An 11,070-nucleotide genomic window follows, 5' to 3' on the forward strand; every position below is an offset into this window, starting at 1 on the left:
TAAGCACTTTGACTCTGCCTGTCTTGAAAATTGGTGAAGAAATGATTGCAAATCACATGTAGCTCAATGTAACCTACCCATTTTCCTGTGGTATTCACATCTAGAGAATGAATGCTAGTGACAGGGAACACAACTCACGGTGGATAGCGTCAACACCAGGGTCTGCCTAGTCACCAGTTATGTCCCCACCACCTCCCCACCCACCAAACTTCCATGTCTTTATCGAACACACTTTACACCAATGGCTCATTTCCACCCACCGCCTGCACCCACCCACCACCACCACAACCCCCCCATCCCCCCTCCCAGTGTGGAGACTGATACTTTGAACTTTGCCTCCTCCATTCCTGCTGTGTCCCATCATCCACCATAATGACAACCACCATGATCCCTTACACACACCCTTAGAAGATAACAGGCTGATAACTGCCAATACATATCCCCATTGGTAGCCCACCATTCCCTCGGAGGCCATTCTGCCAACCATGTAGCCCCTCCAGTCTTGATTCCTACATCCCTTTCAGCAGTGATTCCCCTGACTGCTCCTATGGGCCCCCACTGAACCCTCCTCAATGTTCAATGCATGGACTCTCCAGACTATGCTCAACCCAGACTTTCTGATGATCAGAGTTTGACGAACAGTCCCAGGCTGGGACTGACCAGGTCCTTGACCACTGTATTTGCAGCTCCCTGGTGGAAGATACATGATAGCCCTGACAGTTTGTGATGATCCTACAGAATGTGGTCAGACTCAACCTATGACTGCGCCAAGCTCAAGGAGATAAAAGAACAAGCCTCTGGACTGTGTATAGACTGTCCCCATGACTGATCATACCGGGAGCCCAGGTATGGTATCTCAGTGAGCTATATAGCAAGATATATCCACCACCATCCTACCCACCTCAGCCAACCCAGACAAATCCTTAATGCGTGCCTGCATGAAAGAGGATCTCAACGTGGCAGGGCTGAGAGTCTTCGGCTGTGGTTGAAGCTCCAAGTCACTGAAAAGCCTGGCACAGTGAGACAACGCAAGGCAAGCTGTGGATGCTGGAAGCATGCTGATATATGCTAAGAGAATAAGCAAGCAGCCCTGAGATATGGCCTGCTCCAATCCATTAGCTGGGATACCTGTCACTGTCTGCAGAGTAACCTCACAGCAACCTTTGCTGGTGTGCCCTGCGATGCAGGCCTGTGCTTCTTGGAAATGGGAGTGCCATGAGGATCAAGAAAGGGTAGCAAATGGCGAGTGCTAATGGCCATCCATGAGATGTGCACAGGGATGGTGCCTGTGGACCCTGGGATTCTATTTAGTACTGAGCAACATTTGAAACTTGCCTGGGGTTCTGAGGAAGGGTCACCAGACCTAAAACATTAACTCTGATTTCTCTTCACAAATGCTGCCTGAGATTTTCCGGCAACTTCTGTTTTTGCTGCTGTTGAGACCTGCCTGGTCACCTGGCGGATGCATATAAAATGCAGCGAGTCACTCCCAACTTAAAGATAGGCTTCACTGAACTCCTCACACCATTTTGCCATTAATATCGGCTTAGCCGTACACGTCACGTCCACCCCCTACAACATTCGACCGCTCGGGCTCTGCCCTTTATGGACAATTAACTGCAATTCTGGCAGCTCCTGTCAATAATGTGGAGAGCTTGTTCCCTGGTTAGAGAATCTAAACATTGAGGCCTACGGAGAAGGAGCTGATACCAGGAGCAATGTCTTCAGTCAAAGGGTTCTGACTCCTCTGCACTCTCTACAGAAAAGCTGCAAATGCTCAGTTAAGGGGCACATTCAAGGCATAGATCGATAAATGTTTGGGCTCTAAGGGAGTCAAGAGTAATGTAGTAGAGCAGGAAAGTGGAGTTAAGCTAGAAGTTGAACTATAATCTTAATAAATGATATAGCAAGTAGTAGAATGGTTTATTGACAGTAAAAATCGTTCTATCCCTCTCCAGGTCCAAAGATGAATGTGCGACATTGCAGTGCCCCCATTAGCCCCATGTAATAATATTGTGTAATCACCTTTTTGAACTTACTGCATCTGTTTTTTTTTTCGTCATGAGTGTGCAGGATGGCCAGGTGTCAGGCTCACAGCAGGAATGCAATGTGATGTTTAGGATAAATTGAATAAAACAACACAGGATTTTCCATCCACATTTTATCAAAGGCAGCATTCCTAAAAACCTCAACAGTTGAGGGGATTGTAAATGAACATTGATGCTCAGCACAGAGATGACAGTATCTTATTCTCAACGCAAAATCAATGTAGCCAGCTCCACATCTTTCCCAAAGTATCCACGCTGGTGTATTGTCATGAGGCATGTTCTGCTTTCAGCACAGTACCTATGCACATGATGGTCAAACTAAAACACAGGAAAATCCAGTATCACCGTATGCTAAATGTACAAAGTATGCAAGTGTGCAATCATTTCCCAGAATGTGTGCAGCCAAGTAACATTGCTGTTTCAATCCTTTCCCTCAGAAGGTCAAATTGTCAATATGCGCTCACACCCACTGACAGCTGAACTGAAGCTGACCGACCTCATTTGTTTTGGGGATGTTCAGCAGCTGGAGGGAGCTGGCCTCCTTCCAACTAGCCTGGGCCCGATTCCAAACTGCGTAATCCAGAGGTGAAAGGCTAATGCTCCAACTCACTGTGCCACCTGCTCCTTCAAGCCCCTGCAGTTAGGAGCTGACAGAATTTAGTAGCTCAAGAGTTTCAGCAAATGCTATCTGGGTCAATAAGAGGGTCGTTTCATTTCTTCTGACCATACAGCGTCATCACTGGACTCCACAAAGTGGGTTATCATTGGGACACATATGCAAATGTGCAGTAACACACATTCTGGATGCTGCTGGGATTTTTATTGACTTTGAGAGAAGCTTTTTAACTGATTTAAGAAGAAATGCATTTAGTAAGTCTAGAATTTCATTAGATTCAACTTCATGTTTGCACTCAAAAGCGAAGCATTTTTTCAAAACGTTTATTCACAGGATGTCACTGTCTAGGCCAGTATTTATTGCCCAGAGGACAGTTGAGAGTCAACCACATTGCTGCGGGTCTGAAGTCACATGTAGGCCAGACTGGGTAAGGATGGCAGATTTCCTTCCCTGAAGGACACTAGTGAAGCTGATGGGCTTTTCCAATAATCAATGCATGGTCACCTTTAGACTCATAATTCCAGGTTGAATTCAAATTCCACCATTTGCTGCAGTGGGATTTGAACCTAGGTCTGTGGGCTAATATTGTAGCAATAATCCCATTAGGCCATCACCTCTTCTATAGGTTGATAGAAATCTTAAGTTCCTGGAAAATGTCATTAGTCATCGGTGCAGCAGGGGATATTCTGCAGAGATTGGCTCTGCTACTTTGCTAAGACTGAGGATAGAAACCTGTTAGATGTTGGTGAGGCAGTTGTGGGGGGGGGGGGGGGGAATCATCTGCCACTGAGAATACCCTCAACTGTCTCTTCTAGCGTGGGTCCTCCGTTCCATAAACAACTAGTGATCTTCTCCTGGAATTCAGACTTTGGAGAGTGAAGTCTCGCCTAGTGAGAGCTGCCAGTCAGTCAGACGCTGGCACTTCTTGCGCTCAGCTGTGCTAAGAAGGAGCCTAGTGGATGGTGACAAATGAGGGGCACAGTGGCTCAGTGGTTAGCACTACTGCCTCAGCACCCGGAACCCGGATTTGATTCCAGTCTCGGGTGACTGTGTGGAGTTTGCGCTTTCTCCCGTGTCTGCCTGGGTTTCCTCTGAGTGCTCTGGTTTCTTCCCACAATCCAAAGATGTGCAGGTCAGGTGAATTGGCCAAGCAAATTACCCACAGTGTTCAGGGATGTGAAGGTTAGATGCATTAATTAGGCATAAATATAGAGTAATGGCGAATGGGTTTGGGTGGGATGCTGTTCAGAGGGTCAATGTGGACTTGTTGGGCTGAAGGACCCGTTTCTTCACTGTAGAGATTCAATGAGCACGAGGTCAGGACCAAGACGACCCAGGCCAAAGACCCAGGACCACTGGCATTGACAGATTGGGGTCACAGACTGAGGGAGGCAGGCAGTCAGAAGCAAGGGCTGACATGCCATTTCCAGTGCTCACTGCACTACCTGATGCCTGAACCCGTTGATCAGACACTAATTGCTTTTAATTGAGAGAACCATCCTGTCACAACTCACTGGGGTTATAGTCAAGCCTTACTATTCCTGGAGGTGTCACAAATGTGAACATCTGATTAAACCACTGGATTCCCAAGTTTCACCTAATTGTCCAATGCAGGTTAAGAGAATATGAACACCGGGTTTCTTTATTCACCAAAAAATAAACATTTATTGTGTTACACACAGCAGTAGACCCTTCTGCTAATTAAACCAAACACTCAAAAAAGCTCACCTCACCTCGTAATCTGTTAAAGTATGAGTGACAGAGAAATCCTAAATTCCACTATTTAAAAAAATAGCAATTTATTTTTTAACACTGAACATTAAACAAAAACAATTTACAACTCTAAATCTCTTTTCTCATAAAGGTTTACTATCCACCTCCCACTCTAACAATATTGTTCCAATAAAAACCCCTATTAAAATTACATCAACTTAATTTTCAAAACTACACTGTGGCTGTCCTCTCCATGTCTGTCTTCCTCTGGCTGTAAATCTCCCTGCGTCCTCTTCAGTCTTTTGCTACAAAGATGTTTCATATGAAAAAGGTACCTTCGATAGAGAGTGTTTTGAAAGGCAGTCTCTCTCTAGATGGCAGTTTACTCTCTCTCTGGCTAACTCTCAAAATGCCAGCTTCTTTATACCCAAGCATCAGATTGTCTCATTGGTTCAATGTTAGCGAAACAGTAAAATTCAAATTTGATTGGGTTTTAATATCCCAGGCATAACTTAAACTGATTGGTTACATTTGAACTGTTGTGAACAAAGCAGCCAAATTTTACATACTTTCAATTTTCCAGTACAATCTGAGGCTGCTAGTCAGTCACATGACAAGTGCCTGCAAACTCTCACTGCCTAAACAGCTTTCACTTTCTCTTAAAGGTCTAGTACACACCTTCAACTTTATAACACCTTTCCCCTTAAGAAAAAGAACCATCATAATGAAAAGATGGCTTCATTTTTTCGAATTCTTAACCCCCATTACAATGAAATACATAAGACATTAATCTAAGCTCATATTAATTTCTGCACAGACATATATATAACATTGGTATCTATTCAATCTTATCTATACTTTATCCGTTAAATCTGTGATAACGCATCTGCTATCACATTCTTGTGACCTGCAACATGTATGATTTGTAAATTAAAGGTTTGTAACACAAGACTCTAATGGAATTGTCTTATATTCTATCAATCATTCCAAGAATATAGGAGGATTGTGATCCGTGTACACAACCATCTCCAACACATTGTTTGTGACATAAACATTAAAATGTTGTCAGGCCAGTACCAAACTCAATAATTCCTTTTCGATTGTAGAGCACCTTCTCTGGTGGGTGTTAAGTTTCTTTGTAAAGTAACTAACCGGCCATTCAATTCTATCATCATCTTCCTGTAGCAGTACAGCTCCAACTCCAACTCCTATGTCGCAAGCATTGATTGCAATATTGAAGGGTTCCAAAACGTTTGGTGTAGCTAAAACTGGTGCAGTGGTTAGTACTGCTTTTAAATTGTCAAATGCCACTGGCTTAGCTTCTTTTACCACATCTTTCCCACACGGTGCCTTTCTTTAACAACCAGCACTGTGACTTTATGTGTCCCACTTCACCACAGTGGAAACACCTGAGGCTTTTCACCTCCTTTCCACCCTCTTGGGCTTCTTTTTTAACCTGTGGTAAACAATTACCAGTGTTCTCTACTCTTTGTTTTGTAGTTTAGGATCTCCCCTTCTCCCAAATTCTATCCCTCACAGGATGAAATTCTTGCCGGAAGCTAAACTTCGTCTTATGCACCAATTAATATTCAACTACCATCTCTGTTACTCTTCTCACTTCTTGAACTTTCTGTTCATCCACGTGAATTCTTATCATCTCTGGAAGTGAGTTTTTGAACTCTTCGAGCAGAATAATCTCTCTTTGAGCCTCGTAGATGTTATCTATTTTTAAGGCCTGCACCCATCTATCAAAATTCTTTTGAAGTCAACAGAAGTCAGACCTGGTTCCCTCTTTATGTTTCTGAACCACTGTCTATATGTTTCTGGTATCAATTCATAAGCACTCAAAATAGCTTGTTTTGACATCTTCACAATCTCTTGACCCCTCATCTGACAGCGCTGCAAATACCTCACTAGCTCTGCCTACCAGTTCAGTCTGAACTAGCATTACCCACAAGCCCCCTGACTGTCTGTCTAGCCAATTTTTCAAATGAAATAAGGAAGGCTTCGACATCTTTCTCATCAAAATGTGGCTGCGTTTTAACATATTTGTACATATCACTACCTTCTCTCTTCATCTCCATCCTGCTAACTTAACTTTCCTGGCTAAGACACAACTTCTGAAGTTCAAATTCTCTCTGCTTTTTTCTTTCTTTTTCCTCTCCCTTTCTTCTCTCTTTCTTTGCTCAGCTAAGAACCTTCTCTCTCTTTCATTTTCCTCTTTATCTTCTAACTCCATTTTCCTCAATTGAAATTTAAGTTTTTCTAACTCTACTGCACTTGTCTGTTTCTCTGACACACCCAAGTGTTTGCTTAATTCCTTACAATTTCAGCTTTACTTTTGGCCACTTTGCTAATTTTAAAGCTATGGCCTTTTTCTGCCTTTCTAAACTTTCTTGGCAAGTTTGGGAGTCATCTTCAAATCTCAGAACCTCTTTAGCAATCTGAGGTGCTATTTTTCTCACTATTAATTTGACTCACCACAAGTAACCGAATATATCCAAATTATCTCACCTATGTCTTATTTAAATATCTAGGACACTAATTGGCAAGTGTTTAAATCTGCTGGGATCTTTCATACCCCAAATCTATTCAGATCTGTCAAAATCTCAGACTGGCTCTATCTAAACCTGTCCAAATCCTGGTCAAGCCCCCAAACTCTTATGACACGGCCCTAATTAAACCAAACGCCCAGAAAAGCTCACCTCATCTCATAATCTATTAAAGTATGAGTAACAGAAAACTCCCAAATTCCACCATTTAAAGAAAGAAAATCAATTTACTCTTTAACTTGAAAGGTGAACATTAAACAACAACTATTTACAACCCTAAACTTCCTTTCTGGTAATGGTTTGTTATCCACCTCCCTCCCTAACAATATTGTTCCAAAGAAAGCCCCTATTAAAATTTCATCAACTTAATTTTCAAAACCACACAGCAGCTGTCGTCCACAGTGTCTGTCTTCCTCTGGCTGTAGATCTCCCTGCGTCCTCTTCGGTCTTTTGCTGCAAAGATGTTTCATATGAAATAAGGTACCTTTGATAGAGAGTGTTTTGAATAGCAGTCTCTCTCTCGATGGCAGTTTACTCTCTCTCTGGCTAACTCTCAAAATGCCAGCTTCTTTATACCCAAGCATCAGATTGTCTCATTGGTTCAATGTTATCGAAACAGTACAATTCAAATTCGATTTAGTATCCCAGGACATAACTTAAACTGATTGGTTAAATTTGGACTATTGAGAACATAGCAGCCAAATGTTACATATTTCCAATTTTCCAGTACAATTTGAGACTGCTAGACAGTCACATGACAAATGCCTGCAAACTCTCACTGCCAAAACAGTTTTCACTCTCTCTTAAAGGTACGTACATGCCTTCAACTTCATAATAATTGTAATCAAAATGAGGGACCAGTTGCATCTGCATTCTGCATGTATCAACCAACTCAACCTTCCGGTTGCCATCCATTTTAATTCCCCCTCCCACTCCAACTTGAGCGACCTGTCCATCCTTGGCCTCCTGTACTGTCAGAGTGAGTCCAAGCTGAAACTGGAGGAACAACACCTGATATTTCATTTGGGAAGCTTATAACCCAATGGCCTCAACAGCGACTTCACCAGCTTCAAAATCCCTCCTCCCCAGCTTTATCCCATGTCTAGCCCCACCCCTCCTCTGCGCCTCCCTGACCTGGCCTAACCTGTCCATCTTCCACTCACCTATCCACTCCAACCTTCCCAATGACCAATCACAATAACCCCCTTGCCTGCATCCATCTATCACCATCCCACCCTACAATCTCCCCAGTCCCATCCCCCTCCCTCTATTTATTTCTGGGCTCCCTCCCCCTCCTCAGTCCTGACTCAGGGTTTCGGCCCGAAACATTGATTTGCCTGTTCCTCAGATGCTGTCTGGCCTGCTGTGCTTTTCCGGCTCCACATCAACTAACCCTGGTTTTAATCAATGCCAACTAGGAAAAATGAATTGTTAACTTATACCTCTATAATTTAAACCCCATTTTTAAAAATATTCCTTGCACATAGAGACACACAAGACAAAATGCAAATATTATGGGTGAGAAAAAAAATTAAGAGTAACACTGTTCTGGCATCAGTCCAGATCACCGACAGAGAAGAGTCATTTTTTTTCAGTTTTCATTTGACTCCTTTTGATTCTTTGCTGATGTCACAAGGTAACGGTTTAGGGTGGCACAGTGGTTAGCATTGCTATCTCACAGCGCCAGAGATCCACGTTCAATTCCACTCTCGGGCAATTATCTGTGTGGAGTTTGTATGTTCGCCACCTGTCTGCATGGGTTTCCTCCCATGGTCACAAAGATGTGCAGGTTAGGTGGATTGGTCATGCTAAATTTCTGATATGTCCATAGATGGACAGGTTAGGAGAGTTAGCCCTGGGTAATGTGAGGTTACAGGGATAGGGGGGGTCTGAGTGGGATGCTCTTCAGAGGGGCAGTGTGGACACAATGGACTGAATGGCCTGCTTCCATACTGTTGGGATTCTATGTTTCTATGTGATAGATACATCAAATCTCAAGCTTTCATTCATTGGTTTAGGATTCATCTTCAATGTACCATTGAAGGATGGTTTTCTCCTTTTTCCTTTAAAAGGTTTACAAAGAGAACAACTTGTGCTGAAAGGGAAAGGAGAGCAGTTAACCACTAGGGTTTTTCTTTTACCTCCCCACACAGTGAGGGAAAGAGATATGGATCCTTTCTCTTCACAGGCTGGATGTTTCTACTGTACTGTTGCCACCTGCCGAGGAACCAATTAAATTGCTGTTTCAATGCTGAGCTCACAATAATTTGTCTGGATTAAAAAGCCAATCAAAAGACTGTCTCTAGGCAAAACACGCAGTGCCGTTCTGTCCAGAATTCTCCCTCACTGCTAGAATAAAGCAATATTGTTGGTACAACTTACAATGTGTTCCAGGTACTTGTTTTGAAAACTGCATACATTTTCTTATCTTGTACCATCTTGTCCCATGTATTTTAGCTCGTAGCCCAAAAAAAACATCTTTTTACATATCTTCACCCTTAGGAGAAGTGGAATTCATTTCAAAAATAAATTTCTTCACAATGTATATGACATATACAACAACACATGAGACTTCCATCCATTCATCTTCATTTATCCCTGAGAGACATCTTATGCAATTTATCATCTTTCTCTTAAATTTGTACCTTAGTCAAGTTTTTTTTTAATTTTTAAGATAATATATCTGTTTCTCATTATTTTTGCCAACAATGTAAGTAGTCTTTACATTGAAAGTTTGAAACAATAAACTCCATCTGATAAACTTGCACTTTGAATTTTAAACTATTCAATGAATTATAGCAGTTTATAGTCTATATAGATGAATGTTTCATTGCAATCATGTTGGATACAGACTACCAAAGGTTGAAGAACCAATAATAATCCAAAAATCTCCCTTTCTAATATACTATACTGCCTCCAATACAGGTTTGGTTTCTCCACTGGCTTCTCTATTCTAGAGTCATTGTCTTGCAAAAGTTCGGTACCTATATCCGAGTCACTGGAATCAACTGTCATTTTAGATGGTTTGGTAAAGTCAGATGCAGTCAACATCAATTCATTCCTCTCAAAGTCTGCTTGACATTCTGTTGACCATACCACTTTTGTGATTTTTTATAATAAATATGCTAAAGGTACAACTATTGTGCTGAGGTTGGGCACAACTTTTCAAAGAAACCCACATATTCCTAAAAATCCCACGATTTTCCATTTCATTTTTCAAACAGGGAATTCAATCAGACCCTTAACCTCGGCCTTTCTTGGCATTACCTGTATGACAATGCTGCGCCTTTAACAAGGTTATGGTGTCCTTGGGGTTTTTTTTACAGAGAGGTCGCAAAAGACACAGACTCCGAAAAGTCTAAGATGAAGGGTTTTAGGGCCAGTTTGACTATAGCTAACAGATACTGCCTCAGGAAAAAGGCATTCAAGTTTTGAAAGAAAACACTTGCACAATGAAATGGGAGTGGCCAGTTCTCCCAGCTCAGCTTTCTCTGGTTTGGTTTGGTTTTAGCAGATTCGAGTTGAAAAAGCTGCTGGACCCCAAAGCAGCAAGTCCAGGCTGATCCTCCTCTCTTTCTGGCTTCACTCCTGTAAGACCCTGGGTTTGATTTTATCTTTTGTGCCAAGGGATGCTTATGGGAATTATTGCAAGCATTAGGAACAGCATCATTAAGATGGGATAATCTTTTGGGTTTTTGAATAGGTTAGGTTTTTCGATATTCTGTTCTCTTCTGTTTGTGTTTCACTTGGTAATCTTGTAAATAAATATTGTTTAGTTTAAAACTAAGTGGTTTGACCAACTGCATCTCTCCTGGAATATCCACTGTACACCTGCTTAAAACAACTAGCAAAGTTAGGGTTCAGGCTACTTCCTCGAAATGTTTTGATGGGTCTGGCCTGGTCCATAACACCTGCCATAGTCGAATAATGTGGCCAAGGCAAATTATCCTTGCTGTTGCAAATTCACTTTTAGTCAGATTTAATACCAAGCCTGCTAACTGCAATTGCTTAAACAGGTTCTCTGATTACTATTTATACATAATTCCCATATTATTATGATTATCAAAATAAACTACACAGTTCAGTTCTTTAGCTATGACTTGGTTGCAATGTAAGTCTTTGTAAAGTAGTTGGGAAAAAG

Source organism: Chiloscyllium plagiosum, unplaced genomic scaffold (genome assembly GCF_037043375.1).
Source record: "Chiloscyllium plagiosum isolate Xiang-an unplaced genomic scaffold, Cpla_swu_hap1 HiC_scaffold_9, whole genome shotgun sequence".
NCBI lineage: Eukaryota > Metazoa > Chordata > Chondrichthyes > Orectolobiformes > Hemiscylliidae > Chiloscyllium > Chiloscyllium plagiosum.